Source organism: Equus quagga, chromosome 19, assembly GCF_021613505.1.
Source record: "Equus quagga isolate Etosha38 chromosome 19, UCLA_HA_Equagga_1.0, whole genome shotgun sequence".
Classification (NCBI taxonomy): domain Eukaryota; kingdom Metazoa; phylum Chordata; class Mammalia; order Perissodactyla; family Equidae; genus Equus; species Equus quagga.
The window spans coordinates 11860736-11880096 of NC_060285.1; positions in this window are offsets into that span (position 1 = coordinate 11860736).

Below are 19361 nucleotides of genomic sequence, written 5' to 3' on the forward strand. Positions count from 1 at the left end.
GTAGATATTGTCATAGAGATGGATAAAATTAATAGAATTATAAGAAATATTATGTGCAAGTTTATGCCAACAATTTAGAAAATCTAGATGGAATGTACAATTATCCTGTGAAATATAACTTACCAAAACCAATTTAAAAAGAAGTAGAAATGCTAATAATATACCACCGAAGCACATTAAATTAATACTATGCCACGGGTGACAGGCACAGCTCCTTAGTTGGGGGGTGGCTGTGGTTTGGACACAGATCTTTGAGAGGTGAATGCCAGCTGTCATGTGGAGAAAGAAAGAGCACTTTTCAAAAACCAGCAACGTCTCCCTTTGAATAATAAAATAGTAAAAAACAGAATCATCATAGAAGAAAAGGAAAAATATAATTTAATAATTAACCACGTATAAACGCATCAGGCTCAGATAATTTAACAAATTCTTTTAAGCTTTTAAGTTCATTTAAGTTTTTCCGTTCTTTTAAGGCAAGTGACTTTTAAGCAACAGATCGCCCCCATGTTATTTAGACAATCTCAGAAGAAAGACAAAGACAGGAGGAAAACTTCCCAATTTGTTCAACACAGCCATCACATTCCTGAAATGTGGGGAGAGGGCATCCAGGAAGAAAGCTTTATAAAGAAAACCTAAGATCTGGAAGGAGAAGGTCCTTTTTAGACTGGAGGTCGGCCGGCTGCTGATCAGAAATGGGTTTGCAGGCCAGCGCTTAAAACTAAGGAAAAGCCGCAAAGCCAGTGCCTTTCGCTTTACCTGAGCTCACATTCCTGTCTCAGAAAAAAAATGCGTTTCTTTGATGCTAATAGACTTGTTAATTTTCTCTGTTACCCATGTTAAGACTGTGAATAATTTCGTTGTCTCAAATTCTTGTGAAACATTGCTCAGGCTAAATTTTGTAATTCATGAAAATTGATGATGGTTCAAAAATTATGTCAGTATACATAAATGATTCAGCAGCAGGCTTAGCAAATTTCTTAAAGAAGTGTGGTATTTAGAGAGCGTGAAGCCTCAGCGGATGATTGCGGCATTTAGAGACGCCCCTCTGCTCTCTTTTTACTATAACTGAGTTTTTCAACACGATGTTTGGCAGCTTTTTTCTCCCGAAATCCAAATGATAAAGCAATGCTTCTTTTATTATCATCATTTTTAACTTTTTCTTCTCTGGTCCCCGAATCTGATAAAGCCAGCACAAAAAGAGGTCTGTAGATTAACCTTACTTATAAATGCAGATGCTAAATCATCAATAAAATATTGGAAAGTCAAATCCAGCAGTGTTTAAAAGGAATAGCTGGCTGCATAGAATTCATTCCAATAATGCGGTGACAGTGCCAACTGAGGAAATCAGTCAGCCCGGTAGACCAGAGAAGGGACCCTACCAGTCAATCCCATGACGTTAGGCGTCTCCCCATAACCCGCGCGCCAGTGGTCTCCCTGGCGGGTTTGGGGTTCCTAGGGACTGTCTGACCACTGTGGCTGCCATGTCACCAAGCTGGGAACTGCGAAAGCAAACCTCGTACCCAGAAAAGTGGAACAGACGGGGAAAACTTGATTCAAGGCTGTTGCGATAGGGAAGAGACACTGGAACCAAGTCTGAACGGACTCTGCTGGAACAGAAGTGCAGGCAGGATTTGAAGTGCTAGCGTGAGAGGGAGATGGTGGGCATCTGTGTTTGCCAACTGGCTTTACCAAAAAGAGGAAGTAAACTTTCTCTGATCTTATGACAGGAGGTGGTTTTACAGCTTGGAACAAGACGCCCACTGAAGTTGGCTCCTCCCCTCCCACAGTGACGGGGGAGAGAAAGATGCCAGCTTCCCTGATGACTACACTTCAAAGGAATTCTTTCTTCTTTCTTTTTCTTTCTTTCTTTCTCTCTCGCTCTCTTTCTCTCTCTCTCTCTTTTTTCTTTCTTTTCTTTCTTCTCTCTCTCTCTCTCTTTCTCTCTTTCTTGTTAACTGTTGTCTTAACTATTTTAACTTAAGCAGTTAACTATTTTTCTTAAGCAGTCTATGCCAAGGGCTTCACGTCCTTCCAAGGAAAGCTTGCTCATCTCTAATAAGAAGGAGTTACACCACGTCTGCAAGTTCTTTGTTCAAAGTTGCCTTCTCAAAATTATGTTTAAAAAAGCCCTCTGTGGTTGGAATTCCTCTTGCTTGCTGTGTCTGCTTCTCTTAAAAATTAGAGACGAGCGATTGCATCATTATCCCAAGTGAGGTAAAAGGGTCTTGTGATTGGTTGTCACGCAGGCCCTGGTGGCTTCTCCACTTGGCTGTTGCAGGGGTCTCTTGGGCCTGGGGCAGATCCCACTGGCGTCCCACCATCAGAAGGAGACGCGGTATAAAGCCAGGCTCCAGGAGTGCCCGGGAGGCTGCAGAGCCCCACCTTCGAGCAGAGGACTGCAAACAGTGCTGATGTCTGGACTGCATCTGGCGACACAAGAAATAGAAAATAAAGACGGACTTTCTTTGACTCATCTCAATCTACTGGTGGTGGGCAACTGTTGTCATTTCACAGGGATCAGGAAGAATCAAAGTCCAGGGAGCGGAGGCATTCCCGACCTTGACCGTCCCCGTGGCACACAGGAACAGAGAGGTCCACCTTGGCTTCCAGCCCTCCCTGGCAAAGGACATCCTGGCCCACAGGTGTGCTCTGCCAGCCTCTGGTGTCACCAGCTCTCGTCCTGGTCGGAGCCTGATGCCACCCCACACTTGGCTGCCCAGCCCCTCACTGTGTGGTGCTGAAGGCTGAGTCACATCCTGCTGCTGTCACGTGGCTGCCCAGCGAGATTTCCCATGGACTGCGGTGTGCTGGGTGGGCCGGCCCGACACTCCGTCCAGCTCGCCTGTTGGATTGCTCATGACAAACGGACATGTTTTTGTGAGTTTCATAAACTGGAGCTGACTTCCTGGAGTCCAGTCAGCTCTGGGACCCCGGAAACAGATGTTCTGGCCCTGGGAGGCTGGGGCCGAGATATGGATCATGCCCGTGAGGTCACCAAGATAAATGCCACCTCGTAAACTCTCTTGATCACAATCTTAACAGTTTCCATTTGTCACCCAGGCTAGAATGGGTCCGTCTCTGGTTGAACTCGTCAGGCCAGCAGATAGAGCACTGCGGCCAGCAAGTCCCCAGGGTCCTTGTGGAGACCAAGATGGGTCCAGGATAAAGTTCTCACTGAAAAAGAGGGAAATTAAGTGGCCACCTGCCTTTTTTTGAAAGAGATCATCCTGTGGATTAGAATTCTTTCTACTTCCTTTGTATTTAAACGTCCTTTTTGAAAATACAAGATGATGTTGATAGTAAATGATAGCTACTTTTTAATTGTTCTTGATTTAAAAATAAAAAGTTGGCACTCTCCTCCTTTTTTTTATGTTTTACTTTTACTTATAACTATCCATGAAAACTCAAGGTCTGGAAACCACATTTGTAGAGGCGTGGAAGCCACGAAATGAGCAGAAATAGAGGGAGAGGATGTTCCCACTAGTTAATCGGGGGCTCTGAGAGGAGGCCTCCGGGAGGAAGGGGGTCCCACCCCCAGGACACAGGGTGCACAGCAGGAAGCACTTCCAGGGCTGAGGAGAGGCAGAACAAGGCACAACTTTCTCTTGAGTCTTTTAGACGGAGACTCCAGCGCTGGGAAGAAGGCAGGAATTCAGCCGTCAGAGGCTGGCGCAGGGCGGCCTCAGCTCTCAGGAATAAGATTGGACTCAGGATGAGAACAGAGGCTCCTGGACATCAGGAACCGCGGTGGTCCTGTGCGTTCCTCCTGCCTTGGCCCAGGGGTTGGGGGTGGCTAGGACTGATGATGGATCTCAGTATCCAGTGGGGCAGTGGAGGAGGGGCACAGGTGGCTCAGTCAGGGGAGAGGAGGACCCAGGAGCAGGAGGCAGATGGATCACCGCTGAGCACAGAGAGACCCGGACAGACAGATGCCATGAGTGTGACCCGGGGCATGGAGCTGCCTCTGATCCAGGGCTGGTCAGTGGAGGTCCCGACGGAAGAGCGGGAGAGGTGGGTGTGGGGTGCTGGGGTCCTGCACAGCCATGGGGAGCCTGTGGCACTGGCCACTGGTAGGGAGAGCTGGCAGAGAGATGGGAGGGAGCTCGAGGCCAATGAGTGCTCATTCCCTATCCTGGGGATTCCCTTAGTCACCAGCGTTGGCAAGGACCTGCCCAGGTCCCACGGTGCCCAGCCTCTGCATCCTGAGTTCCTAGCTTCAAATGCACAGAACTTGGGGGCCAGTGTGAGAACCTGCCTTTCCATGGACTGTGGTTAGCCCAGACCTTTCAGTTGCTCCCTCTGCATTGTATAATTTGATTCTATCTATCTATCTATCTATTTTTTTTTTTTTTTTGGTGAGGAAGATTGGCTCTGAGCTACCATCTGTGCCAATCTTCCTCTGTTTTTTGTATGTGGGATGCTGTCACAGCGTGGCTTGATGAGTGGTATGTAGGTCCTCACCTGGGATCCGAACTGGCAAACCCCAGGCCACAGAAGTGCAGCATGCAAACTTAACCACTAGGTCACTGGGCTGGCCCCTAATTTCTTTTGAATGAGGGAGGGGAAGTGGTAAGCATGCACTTGAGAGGTTAGGATGGAGGTAGCTTAGACACAGGGTTGACTCACACCAGAAGGGGCCCAGGGAGGTAAGGGGTTAGAGTTTGCTGGGAAAATGGGGGGATTGAGTAGACCCAGGTTATAGGGGACCATCAGGTCCTGGGGTCCCACGCTGCCAGGACTGCCCCATCACCACAACCATGGTAATGAACATACTCGCCATCCCACTGTCTCTTTCCTGATGGAAGGGCCCTAAAGAACTGACCTGTTGCCTAGTCTTCTCAAGGTGCCCCAAGGAGGCGGGGGCTCCGGCCGGCATGCTGGACCATCAGCCGTGGTAAAAGCTGGCCAGTCTGACTCTGGGACCCCTTCCCTGGGCCAGAACAACTTTTGGGCCCTTTGCCTTGATGTCGCAGATCATACCATGTTTTTTCTCTGTCTGGTTCTCCGCTGAATGCTGATGAATCTTAAAAGATGATAAAGTCACGCAGCTATAAAATGAACACAATGTTAAAGATTTCATTTAATTCATTATTAATGAGAAAACCAAGTAGTTGCCACACCCAGTTCAAGGAGAGTCCAAAGAACAGACACGGCCACCTTTACAGGTTAGGAATATTGAAATGAACTCTGTGTGTGCTGGGGGGCAACAAGGCAGGCTGAGCTGCTAGGTGGTCCGGGTGACTGGCCCCTTGGAGGGGTCTGGAGTGTTTCCCCAGCCAGCACAGCTCCTGGGCTCTGGCCCAGGGGTAGGAGCCCCTCCTCCGGTCTGTGGCCCTGGCGGCTCCAACGCACTGCATTCAAGGACAGGCCCAGGCATCTAGACCCCACGCAGGGCCTCTTCCTCAGGCCCCCCTGCACCCTCCATGGTCCGCAGACACAAAAGCCCTTTTCTCCCTTGGCTTCTCCTCACCCTCAAGAGGCCCCCAGGAAACAGTTCAAGGCCTCGTGGAAGGGGGACTCTGCTAATCTCACTAACCTCGCGATAACTCCATGAAGTAGAGAAGCAAATACGATTGCTTCTGTTTGACAGATGAGGAAACAGAAAGGTCAAGTCACTCGTTCAGGTGCACATGAGCATAAGGGAGGCCATCTTGTTTCACTAAGCGGCCTCGGCGGCCCCTCCTCCGTGTGACCACTCGCTGCTCTGCACGGTCTCTAAAACAGTCACGTGCCCTCCTGATTTAGGGCCTCCGCTTACGTACGCACTCCCCGAAAGCTCGATAAGTTAAACCTGTGTTCTCTGCGTTTCTCTCCAGGAAAAGGCTGACAGGCGGGAAACACACCTGCAAGGGACCCATCACAGCTGACAGAAGAGCGGAACGAAGTGATGCCTGGAGCCCGTCATGCCCGAAGGAAGCCCCTTCTTACTGCCCATTTTCCCTATGTCACTGCCTCGGGATTCTGTAGTTCCTGAAGATGGTTTTCTTGAGACATTTGTCTGCCATCTTCCCGATTATGCCAGCTAATAGAATCAAAACTTCCCTTCTCGATCCCTAACTCGTGATTAATTGGCGCAGATCATGGGGAGCAGAGAGAGCTCACTGCTCGGTAACACAGGGTCACACAGCTTGGTGACAGAGCAGGATTCAGCCCCTGTGTGACCGCAAAGCCAGTACTCCTTCCACAGCTCCAGGTTATAAATCCAGTCGGGAGTCTCTTGGTGAAGAGTTCGAGTGGGGAGGATTTCCGCCAGCGCAGCCCCATCGTTGGGAGGGAGGGCTGCCAGGTCCCGGGCCCGGACTCTGTCCACAGTGGGGGCAGCATCTTGTCTGTCTTTGGATAGAACAAACACTGACAAGGGCTTCTCTTCCTGTGACCACAGTTCGGTTCCTGGTATTTCCTGTGCCTCCTTGACCCCCCATTGATAAACAGCATGTGACTGCAGGGGGTGTGTTGGGGCCTCCTCTCAGGTGCCCCATTTTTGGCTCAGGCCACCCCTGCCTGTGAGTAGCCATGTGCCCAGTACTTCTCTGGCCTTTGCAGAACCAGTGGCCCAGGGCAAGGCCACTTACCGAAGGAGAAGCAGTGGGGCTGTGGGGTCACGGTCAGGCGTGCTGAATTCAAGGCGTCTGTGCAGCACCCAAGGGGAGGTGCCCCTCATGGAGCTGGATTCCTGGCTCTCAGGTTTGGAGGAGAGAAGTGACTAGAGAACCATGGAGGGAAAAACTTGAGAGAGCCCAAGAACCTGCAGGCAGAGCTCAAAGCAGGAGGCTGTCCAGGCGGGGTGGGACGAGGAGTGGAGCTCCAAGCCCTGGGGACACTGGGCTGACGGGAGAGGCTGGGAAGGGACGGAGAAGGGGCAGTAGAAGGAAGTGAGAGACTGAGCGAGGTGGAAGGCATGCAAAGGGATAGCTGCATAAGGTGCTAGGAGAGGTGACAGTGTTGGACGCTGAGTCTGGGAAGTCAAGGTGGAGGTGAGTCTGTTGGATGAGGTGAAACGAGGCTCCTAGGTGGTGCTGGCGAGACAGTGCTGGGGTGCAGTGGGGTGGAAGCCAGGTTGTAGTGGAGAGGACGTGGGGAAATGAAGACAGCTCTTTGGAAGCGATGACTGGAAAGGGAGGAGAGAGGTGGCATAGAAGCTTAACATAGATTCTTGGTGGGGGTCAGGAGGCGGGGCATTATTTTGAAGATGAAAGAGAGTTGATTATGTTTTCAGGTCTGAGGAACATGCCAGAAATTTACGAGATAGAAGACAAAGAGGGGATCGACTGATGGGGTGAGGGACACGGGAGGACGGACTCCAGCTCATACTTGGCGCAGGATGGGAAAGAGGGAGACGGTCACGGGGAAATAGGGACAGTCTGAAGTTGGGCCTGGAAAGACATTTCTGACATTGCTTCTGTGTGACCAACCACGTGATGCCAGAGGTTGCTCTGCGACTAACCAGCTAACTGATGTCTGTCTTAAGAACAACGACCTATCACTGTGCAACAAACCACGCCCAAACTTTGTGGCTGGAAACAACAAGCACTGATTGGTTGTCGTCATTCTGTGGGCTGGCTGGGCTCAGCTGGGTGGTTCTTCTGCTCCACGAAGCAGGAGCTGTCATTCGAGTGGCAGCATTTAGCTGGGAGCTCAGCTAGAGCTGGAAGGTGAGGGACGGCCTCGCTGGCTGTGATGGGGACATCTCCTCCACGTGGCCTCTACAGCTGGAGCCCGGGACGCTTTACCCAATGACTGGCTTCTGAGAAAGCAAAACGAGCCGTAAGGCCTTGTCCCAGAGGCCACACAACTTCCCCCCTTTGCATTCTACTGGCTGAAGCAGGTCACAAGGCAGCTCAGACCCGAGGGGAGGAGAAACAGACTCCACCTGTTAATATGAGGACCCGCAAAGTCACAGCATGGAAGGGTGTGTGGGGTGGGACGGACTGTTGCCGCCATCTTCAGAAGCAGCCAACCACAGCGTGTCTCAGGAGTCTGTGTTACACTGGACATTCGTCTTCAAGTATAGGCAAGCATTTGAGATAATTTACAGTGAAAATATCCTATGTTTTTTTAACTGTTCAGTGAATGCAAATTAATTGAAAAAAATCATCTTAAATGAACATTATATTTTATTCTTTTATTATGTAAATTTTGCACTTATTAAGGGAAAATGACAAAAGGTTTCACAGAAAGGAAAAACGGCAGTCACCAAAAGCCCAATTCCCTAAAGGAAATGTACCCCAGACCTGTGACCCCACAGACTTTTGGACTGACGGTTCAACCTGGAACGCCTTCGGCCAGAAACCCCTTGTCTGACAATGAAAATTCTTGGAGGATACATTGCCCTCCTCGAATAAGTGTTGAAAATCAGAGAGCGGAGCCTGAGGTGTGACTGGCACAGAGAGGGATGTTACGTTTAACCCTCACGTAGCAGATGTCTGCTCTGCGCCCGGGCCTGTGCTAGGCTCCCACTCTGAGGCTGATTCAGAGGAATCAGAGACAAAGGTGAGAGGAGAGAGATTTCTATTTGTGGTGGTGGGGGCTGCAGTAGGGGATGTGGGGGCCTCGGGGCCCTCAGGTGGAAGGGGCAGGAGGGGCTGAGGCAGGAGGAGGCACAGAACGAGTTACTCACAGAGGAGGGTTGAAACACCAGCAGGGATGCACCAGGGCCAGGAGGAGGAGAGAAAAACACCAAGGAACACAGGAAGCCGGAGAAAGGAATTTATACAGGGAGCGCCTTTGACTTCATGTATTATATTCCAGGTCTTTTTCTTATTTCCAGATTGGAATTTTATCCTTTTTTTAAAACCAGTTTTATTGTTAAATACAACAGAGTACCCCAAACACAAGAGACACGTGTAGCTTAATAAATTATTCTAAGGTGAATATCCTTGTAACTGCCCCCTCACCCAGGACAGGTGACAGAACCGTGCCAGCCACGCAGAACCCTCCCCACGCTGTTCTCACACAAGTGTGGCAGCCCCCCAAAACCAGTGTCCCGACTTCTCTGGCAGCATCTGTCATGTTCTGACTTTTCTTTATGGTTTTATTATCCAATCCACATGTCTGGACACTATACCATAGTTTTTCTTTTTTCAACCTAGAGGTACCCGACTCTACTTCTCTTTTTCCTCCTTGCGATGTTTGCTTACGTACTTTTTAAAGCTGAAATTGAATCAGTCCGTTGAAGTATAAACACATATTCATTATTTCAAGAGTAAAAGGCTGCACTAATTACTGATTGTGAAAGCTGTTAATTTTATGAAGAAAAACAGTAATTAAAGCTTTAAATAGTTGAATAGGGAGCTAGATTGATGGTTAATACAAATATTAAGAGAGTATTTGCTTGATAATTTCAGGAAGAATATTATAGACTATTCGAGCTTATAAAATTTAAACAGTAAGAGGCAGAAAATAGAGATTTAATTATATTATAATTCTAACCTCTGTAGAAGTTTTCCAGTAGCAACATTCTTTCCGTGGAGTAGAGTCCCTTGGAGAATTCTATTTCATTTTTCAGTGGTTTCATTCTCTTCAGGCCATAGATCCTGCAAGAAAAGGTCCTGTTTGAGAACTGTGCACATCTTGTGAGAATAAGTGATAAGCAAACTGTCAGCTTTGCTCCATCCAGATTTCACAAAGAGAAAAAGTTCAAGGGAGTATAATATCCATGATAAACTATCTCTGAGGCAGACATGATAAAGATGATGAAGAGAACGAAGAAAGGAAAACAGTTTCACAGATAAGCACCCCGTGTACATTTTCTTCTTATTATTAAAACCTCAAAACAACAGATTTTATAAGAATGCCTTAGGAAGGCCATTCCCCATAGTTTTGAGTCTTTGGAGGCTAAAATTCAAACAAAACCATTTTCAGAAGTTAGAGATGAAGGCTTTGGGGATCTGCCTGAGCCGTTAACCCTGAGGATGGAGTTCCTTCTGGAAACATATTGTCAGAAACGTCTGCCTGAATGATGTTCTGCTGTGCACCGAACAATGAGGGATATTATCCAACCGGCTGGCTGGACAGGAGTGTTTATTAAGCATCGTAGGATGAAGGAGAGGAATCCCAGGCGCCCTCAGGCGCTGCAGTGCTGAGAAATTATTACTATTACCCAGAAAAATGTCAGCAGTTAAAGTTGGGAGACTCACATTTATAATAATAAAATAGTAGCAATGTTCCATTTCTGGTGGATAACGTTTCAGGTTCATTCTTAGATCCTGGAAGTCTGGTCAGGACGCTGATGGTTGCCTTGGCCTCCTCAGGGCCCTGGGCTCTGCTGACGGGGGTGTCAGCACAACGGAGAGCGCTGGGGGCCCCAAGCACGTGGGGGCTAGGCTCGGGGCACAGATGGGCAAATGCCACCTGATATCCACATTTTACAGATGGGGAGACCTCAAAATGAGACTCAGAGACAGTGTGGCACGCCCAAGGTGACACAGCCAGTCAGAGGCTGAGTCGAGGCTGGAGCTCTGATCTCAGCTTTGACCCCCGGAGGGGCTTCCTGGGGCAAAATGTGGCTCCCCTTGGTCTGGGCTGGGAAGCCAGCCCTGGGCCCCGGGGCTCCTTCCTGTGATTTCTCGGGTCCTGTTTCCAACAGCCTTTCTGTTGTGAGCTCAGAATCTGTGAATCCAGTAAATCTCTTCATTTTATCGTCAGCCTGAACCCACCTCCACACGCCCCCTGGGGGAAGGGGACCCCACCTGACTTCTCACTCAGAATTGCTGTGTCTCTGTCTCAAGCCCAAGGGTCAAACACGCCATCCTTTTTCCCTTTACGTGCCACTCCCCTTCCAGACGTTTCCTGCTCCACCAAGGGTGCTCCCTGTCTGCCACATCTCAGACCCCGGCAGCCCCCTCCGGACCCCACTCTCATGGAAGCGGGGCTGCAGTTTGTCAGAAAGAAACCGGCAGAAACTTAGAAAGTCGACAAGGCAAATAAGAGGGGAATGAGGTGGCTGGAGAGTCACCTCATCCAGAGGGGCAGTGATCCTGCCCCGAACCCATCTCATGGCCTTTATCAGTGTGAATAGCCAGCGAGTCTCTCCCTTCGGGACCAGCATGGAACAATTCTGGGGACAGGAGGGCTTCGCATAGAGAATTATTTAGTCAAAACTCATGGATGAAACGAGGAAGCATGGCTGGGGCCCAGGCAGAGGGGACTGTGGTCCAGGGATTGAGAAATGGGCCTCTCCAGATGCCACTTGGATGCGAGCCAGTGCCTTCAAGGACAACAACTAGGTCAGATAGACTGGGCACCTACATGCCACGCTCTGTTCCAATGCCTTATATATACCTACTAATAAATCCTCATCATAACCCTGCGAGCCAGGAACTGTTACCAGCCTTATGCTACACAACAGAAAACTGAGCACAGAGAGGCCAAGTAACTTGCCTAAGGTCACACAGCTGGCAAGTGGCAGAGCTGAGATTCGAACTCAGATCAGCCATCTCCAGCCCCGCAGTTAATCATTCATTACAGGACGTTGTTTCTCTTGACATCGCCTCCACAGAATTGTGTGGCGGGAAATGATTGCCCCAAACTTACGCTTATGGTTGAGTCTCATAGCCAGACCCAGGACTTCCCACAAGGCTCCCTTATCATTGTTTAATTTTTAGACATTTTATTGTTTAATATTTTAATATATTTATAAAAGATAATATTTTAAAATTTTTAGTTATTACAGTGTCTGTAGGAAGTCTTGCTTTGGTCATTCCCGGTGTCCCATTTTCCACTGGCCACTTCACTGCAGCCTGGCCAGGGGTCTCAGCTCATGACAGGCTGGGAGCTGGGAGGCCGAGAGGCACCTTCGCTCACCAGGGAAGGCATCGGGGTGTGACCTCTGAGCCCCCTCTTGGTGGTGACGGGGGAGTGATGCAGCTTCCTGAGCTGGCAGGCAGCAGTATTCCCGGCCGACCCTGCGCCCGTGTCCGTCTGCCCAGGCCCTGATGCTTCCCACGTGGTGGTGAGCGGAGGACACAGAGGGACAGCCATCCTCTGAGGAGCATCCTTCTACCTCTGCTCTCCACTCCTCCAGACTGAGCTCTCCCAGGCCAGCCCTGTGCCTGGCACTTTCCTGGGTCCCCAGCACAGCAAAGCGGTTCCAGGAAGCTGAGTGGGAGCACTTCAAGAGGAAGAAGGCTGGGGACAGGATTCAGCTCAGACCCATCGCGTCCTGCACTGGACCTCTGAATGAACTCTCCGTGCCGGGACGGTGACCACACACGTGCAGGAGTGCCAGAGAGAGCACCGGATCCCGGAGGAGGCCTCGTGTGTGCCTCGAGCACTAGGCTGACCCCCCACTCCTGTCCTCGAGCCAAGATTCCCCACCAAGGGAAGGGTACTCGACAGTCTTCCTGGCCAGGTGTACCTTCGCTGGCAGGAGGTAATCAAAGAACCAACAGGAGAGATTGCCAACGGTTTCCCACTCTTTCCCTCCCCTCCTCTCTGCCCTTCTCCCATCCCAGGAAAAAGGCAGGAAAAGACGAGACACCAGTGTAGGAATTCTGAGCATTAGAACTCCTTGCCCATCCCTGTGGTCTACACACTGCACCCAGCTTGTATCACCAAGTGAGGCTCCCCCATTGGTGTGCCCGGTCCTGTGCCCGGCTGGACAGAACCAGAGAGAGAAGGGAGAAGGCATGAGCTCCGGAGTCACTGTCCTCAAGGAGTCACTCATTCGTTTATTCATTCATTTGTTCACTTGTTCGATTATTCATTCCACACGCAGTCCCAGGTGGCACCTCTGTGTCAGGCCAGGTGTGGACAATCAAAGAAAGAGCCGTTAGCCAGGTTGGAGGGCAGACATGGAAACTGGACCATAGGACAGTGTGGGAAGGTGCAGGGGAAAAGAGGAACTAAGGGGGATAAAAGCACTTTCAGCTCACGCCAATTGAGGATTAGCGCGTGCCGGGCATCATCTCCTCTGATTCCCTCAAAACCCCTTTGAGGTTTGTAGATGAGCATCTTCAAGTAACAGGTGAAGATGCTGGGGCTCGGAGCAGTTACAGGTGGGCGTTTGCATAGGGTCGCCTGCATGGGCTGCCATAACGACATACCACAGACGGGGTGGCTCAGACAACAGACCACCTGTCTCATGGTCCTGGGGCCAGAAGTCCCACATCAAGGTGCCAGCCAATTCCATTCCTGGTGAGAGCTCTCTTCCTGGCATGTAGATGGCTGGCCGCCTTCTCACCGTGTCCGCTCACGGTGGAGAGAGAGTGAGAGACCTTGAGAGAGAAAGGACGTTCTGATGCCTCTTCTTATAAGGACGCTAATTCTATTGCATCAGGACCCCAGCTTTATGACCTCGTTTAATCTTATCTCCATAAGGCCCCGTCTCCAACACAGTTGCACTAGCGGTTAGGGTTTCAACATGTGAATTTTGGGGAGACACAATTCAGTCCATAGCACTCACGCTGCGAGCAGTAGGGGAGGGGGGAGTCCAGCCCAGGTCCGTCTGGCTCTGGGCTCTCACCTGCTCTGGTCGTTGCAGCCACCTCCCCCTGCATCCCCCTGGGGGCGTCCGGGAAGCTGCATGGAGGAACTTTGCATTGAGCTGGCAGTTAGAGGGTGCGTAGGAGTTCACAGGGAGACAAAGTGGGGTACAAGCACAACATTACAAAGTCAGTGAGGCTTAGAAAAAAGTGGCTATCTTGCTGTCCACGATTCTGGGAAGCTGGGCAATCTTGCGAAGAGTCACTTGCACAGAAACAGGCCTGGGCCAGCGTCGCTTCCTCTTTCTGCCCCTCCATTTCCTAACGACGTCAGCATAAATAGGAAGCGTGAGAGGCGCTCTGCCCCCGGGAGACTCCAGCAGCAGGCTGGTCTGTCCAGCGCAGAGAGGTATGGCCCGGCTTTCGGGGGCAGGCTACGGGTGGGGCGGGGAGCGGGGGCCGCATGGGCAGCCTGGGATGGAAGGGCCAGGGAGGGCCTGGGGTTGAGTGGGCAGGGGAGCTCCAGGGTCTGGGGAGGTTAGGGCTTGGCCACTCAGCCAGGCATTGGAACTAGGGGGTGGAGGACAGAGCTCTGGACTCAGATATCTGTGCTGTCCCCTGGTTTGCCACTGAGATGTTGTGACAGTGAGAATGTTCCCCCTCCACTTTGGGCTTCTGTCTCCCTATCTTTAGAATAGGGTATTAGACCTGACAGTCCCTGACACACGGCTTTAAAGGTGTATGTTTGTGTGTGTGGAGGTACGTGAGTACACATGAGGGGTGTGGGGGCAGAGGAAGAGGGATGCAGAAGGTGGTACCTGGAGATCTGCTCCATTCAGACTCAAAGCTCAGTGTGGCTCGGTAAGCTCAACTTAGGAGCTAAGAAGGGTTGTCTCTTGCCCAGATGACCTTGTCCAAGGGCATTGACTGTCCTTGAGCACCAATCATTCTTTTCCCCCCAAACATTGTATATTGACCTTGCACCCTCTAACTCTGCTAAATTCACTTGGTTCTAATAGCTTTTTTGGGTAGGTTCCTTAAGGTTTTCTGTGTACATGAGTATCATCTGTGAATAGAGGCAGTTTTATTTCTTCCTTACCAATAGGCATGCATTTTACTTCTTTTTCTTGACTGATTGCGTTGGCTGAGACCTCCAGCAAACGTTGAATAGCAGTGGTGAGAGTGGACATTCTTGCCTTCTTACTGATCTTTGGGGGAAAGCAGTTGTAGCTTTTTCATAGATGTCTTTTATTGGGCTGAATAAATGCTTTCGTATTCCTACTTTACTGGCAGGTGTTTCGTTTTTCTTGTATCATAGATGGGTGTTGAATTTCATCAAGTGCTTTTTCTGTGTATATTGAGATAATCATTTGCTTTTTCTCCTTTAGTCTGTTAATGTGCTAAATCACATTGACTGATTTTCAAATGTCAGACCAACTTTGCCTATCTGGTGTAAACCCCACATTATCCAATTGTCTTATCTTCCTTATATATTGTTCGATTCAACTTGATAATATTTTGTCATGGATTTTTATGTCTACATTCATGAGCAATATTGATCTGTAATTTTTTTTTCTTGTAGTGTCTTTGCTATAAGGGTATTAACGGCCTCATAAAATGAGTTGGGAAGTGTTCCCACCTCCAAGTTTGTGTAGAATTCGTATTATTCATTAGCACTCATTGGTGAAGCCACCTGGGTGTGGCATTTTCTTTGTGAGAAGGTTTTTAATTATAAAGTCAACATTTTAAACAGATACAGGCTTATCCAAAATTTCTAATACTTCTTGAGTTAGTTTTGACAATTTGTGTCTTTTAAGAATTTTTTCCATTTTATCTAAGTTGACAAAAACATGGGCATAAAGTTGCTCGTAATATTTTCTTATTATCACTTTAATGTCTGTAGAATCTGTAGTGATGCCTGCTTCTTTCCTGATACTGGTAATTTGCGTCTTCTCACTCTCTTTTTTTTTTTTCTTGATTAGCCTGGCTAGAGGTTTATAAATTTCATTGATTGAAAAAAGAAAATAGCATTTGAATTTCCTCTAATTATTCTTGTTTTCTATTTCATTGACTTCTCTTATTTTAATTATTTCCTCCTTTTACTTATTTGTGTTTAATTTATTCTTTTTTTCTTGCATCTTAAGTTGGCAGTTTAGATCATCAGTTTTATACCTTTCTTCTTCTCTGAGATAATCAATTAAAGCATAAAATTTTTCTCTAAATACTGTTTCTGCTGCATCCCTTTTCACTTTTTTCAGTTCAAAATATTTCTGATGTTTCTTGTGACTTTTTCTTTGACCCAAGGCTTATTTAGGAAAATCTGTTTTCCAAATATTTGGGGATTTTCCAGGTATTTATCTATAATTGTTAGTGACCTCTAATTTGAACAGAAGACACTATATATGATTTCAACTCTTTTAAATCTATTTAGTCTTGTTTCCTGACATAGAATATAATATATCTTGGTGAATGACCACGTGGACTTGAGAAGATTGTTTATTCTGTTGTTGCTGGTGAATATTCCACAAATGTCAATTAGGTCCAGTTGGTTGATAGTATTGTTTTAGTCTTTTCTATTCTTAGCAACTGTTTCACCAATTACTGAGAGAGGACTGTAGAAATATCCATCTATAATTCTAGATTTGTCTATTTCTCATTTCACTTTTTTCAATTTTTGCTTCATGTCCTTGAAGCTCCCTAGTGAAGTACATACTTATTTTAGTTTATGTTTTCTTGATGAACTGACCCCTTTTGCATTATGAAATGTCCATCTTTGTCCCAGATAACAATCTTTGTTCTGCTGTACGTTGATATTAATATAGCCACACCAGCTTTCTTATAATCAGTATTTGCATAGTATCATGGTATAGCTTTTCCTATCACTGTACTTTTAACCTTTCTGTGACTTTGAAGTGGTTTCTTAAAGACATCATTTTGTTGGGTCTTGTTTGTCTAAATCTGTATATCCAGTCTCATAATCTGTGCCTTTTAATTGTAGTGTTTGTGCCATTTACACTTATAATTGTCATAGCTATGGTTGTTTTTAAGGCTATCATCTTGCTGTTTTTCTTCTACTTGTCCTATATGTATTTTATTCCTTTCTTCCTCTTTTCTTGCATTCTTTGGCTTTAATTGAACTTCTTTTAGGGTTATATTTTATCTCCTTTATTGGCTTGCTTTATTTAAAAAAATTTTTTTAGTAACTACTCTAAAATAGTATTTCTCAACTGAAGTGATTTTGCCCCTTAGGGGACATTTAGTAATGTCTGGACAGATTTTTGGTTGTCACAACTGGCAGAAGAATGGAATGCTACTGGCATCCAGTGGGCAGAGGTCACAGATGATAGTAAGCATCCTGCAATGCACAGGACAGCCCTCCACAATAGAGAAACCCTGCTGTACATGTTCAATGGGCAGCTATAATTTATCATAGTTTAGCTTCAAATTATATTTTACGATTTCACATGTAATGTAAGAATTTACATCAGAATATTTCCACTTCCTCCTTTTGCCTCTGAGCTATTGCTGTCACATTTTTACTTCCATAATATTATAAGCCCTATGATGCCTTGCTGTGATTTTTGCTTTAAATAATCAATGATCTTTTAAATTAAAAAGGAGAAAAAATAGTTTATATTTACCCATATTTATCATTTTTGGTGCTCTATCTCTTTATGTAGATTCACATTTCCATCTAGAATCATTTTGCCTCATCCTAAAGAGCTTCCTTTAACATTTCTCATAGTGTAGGTCTGTTGGCAATGATTCCCTCAGCCTTGGTTTGTCTGAAATGTCTTCATTTCACCTTTGTTGTCAAAAGATATTTTCACTGGATATAGAATTCTAGGTTGGCAGGGTTTTTTTTTCACTAGTACCTTTAATATTTCCTTCCATTGTCCTGTGGTTGTCATAGATTTTGATGAGAAGTCGGCTATCAGCCTTACTTTTGTTACTATGTATGTAATGTCTTTTTTCTCTGGCTGCCTTGAAGATTTTCCTTTTATCACTGGTTTTCAACAGTTTAACTACTTGCTACTCATTAGTTAGCAAGTTCTTTCATTTTTTCTAATTTTTTTTAAGTTATACATCTTACTTTGTACATACAGAAGAGTACAAAAGCTTACAGTTACCATTTCAGAAAAATAATAAAATGAACACGTGGCTACGCATCACTCACGTTAAGAAATGTATTCCTCCCACAAATATGCACTGAGAATTCTTCTAAGTAATGAGATGCATCAGTGAAAAGAGAAGACAAAAAATGTTTGCCCTTCTGGAACATGTGGGGAGAGAAAAATGATGGAAAGAAATGGAGCTAACGGAGAGGGAGAAATAGCAAACACAAAAAATAAGTGTTGTATAGTGTGTTAGAAAATAATGTGTGCTCTACTGGGTAAGGAACACCAGGGTTTGGAGGAGGCTGGAGGAGGGTCGAGGTATGTCTCACTGAGCAAAGAATTGGAGGAGGTGAGGCAATTAGGCACGTGGATATTGAAGGGAAGAATGCCCCAGTCAGAGGGAACAGCCAGAGCAAAGGCTCTAAGGGAAGAGCATGCCTGGAGCGTTTGAGGAACGCTCAGGAGGCCAGTAGGGCTGGAGCACAGTGACCTAGGAGGGAACAGCAGGAAAGGAGACAAAGAAGAAATAGGGGGCAGATTTTGTAAGCCGTTGGAAGGACTCTGCTTGTATGCTCCCTGTAATGGGAGAATCAGTGCCTAGTTTTTATCAGAGGATTGACATCTGTTTATGGCTTCCGCCTTGTGAATAGATGGTGAGGGGAGGTGAGGATGGGAACAGGAAAATCTGTTAGGAGGCTTTCCCACAATTCCAGATGAGATATGATGATGACTTGGACCAACGGGTTGCCAGTAGGGATGGAAGGAAGTGGTTGTTGGCATGGGTGAGATCCTGGTCAGAGTAGACAGAATGGGTGGATGGGGCTTGGGGATGCTGAATGCAGACAACTCTGAGGGAGTTTACTGAAAAGATGGGAAGAGAAATAAGGTGCAAGATGGCGGGAGAAAGTGGGACCAAGAAAAAGTGTTTTTTAAAGATGGAAGAAATTACAGCACTGGTGTAAGCTGATGGAAGTAATCCAGTAGAGAGGCCCAAACTGATGCTATCGGAGAGAGAAGGAGGGGGGATTTCTGGAGCCGTGTCCTTGAGGAGGCAAGCATGGGTGGATCCTGTGCAGTAGTTGGGGGGGTGGCTTTGGACAGGAGGATGGAGAGTCCATTGGTGGCAACAGGCAAGGGCACAGAGTGTGTGGGTCATGAGACGTCTGCAGATGCTGGTGATGAGAGCCTGTGGGGCTTTCTGATCAGTTTTCCCAGGGAGGGAGAAAGCAGGTGGAGGCTGAGAGTGAGAATGGGTGCAGTGGAACTGGAGGTGTGAGGGGAGAGGAGCAGGTGTGAAACCCCCTCCCGGGAGATGGGAAGAGCAACTGGACCAGGGCAGCGTCGGGTGGGGGGTCTGGCAACACGTCTGGATCACTGTCAAGGATTTAAAGCGAGACCAGTTGATGTGGTTTATTTCGGGTGTGCAGGGACAGCTAAGTGGAGAGTTGGAGTCAGCCACAAAGTTGTGGTTTGCCAAGATGGAGAGACAGAGGTGGGAGGGCGTTGAGGACAGATACTTATCAATTTCTGTACCCGGAAACCCTGCTTCCTCCTTGCAAACCCCATCTCCATCACGTCCTCCTTCCTACCCCCTTTCCCAGGCAGGAGATAACTGCTGTGCCGAATTCTTTGTTAATCTTTCCCTGGTTTTTCCTTAAAGGGCTGCCTTTAAAGAAATGTATTGCTAAACAAGAAATTATTAATCGAATTCTGGAAAACTGGGATGCAATCACAGACCCGGCTGGTAAGGGAAGGACAGTATTCCCACTGTCGGACAGAGGCTCCCAGGAGAAGGAAGCCAGACAGAGTTTCTGGGTCAGGG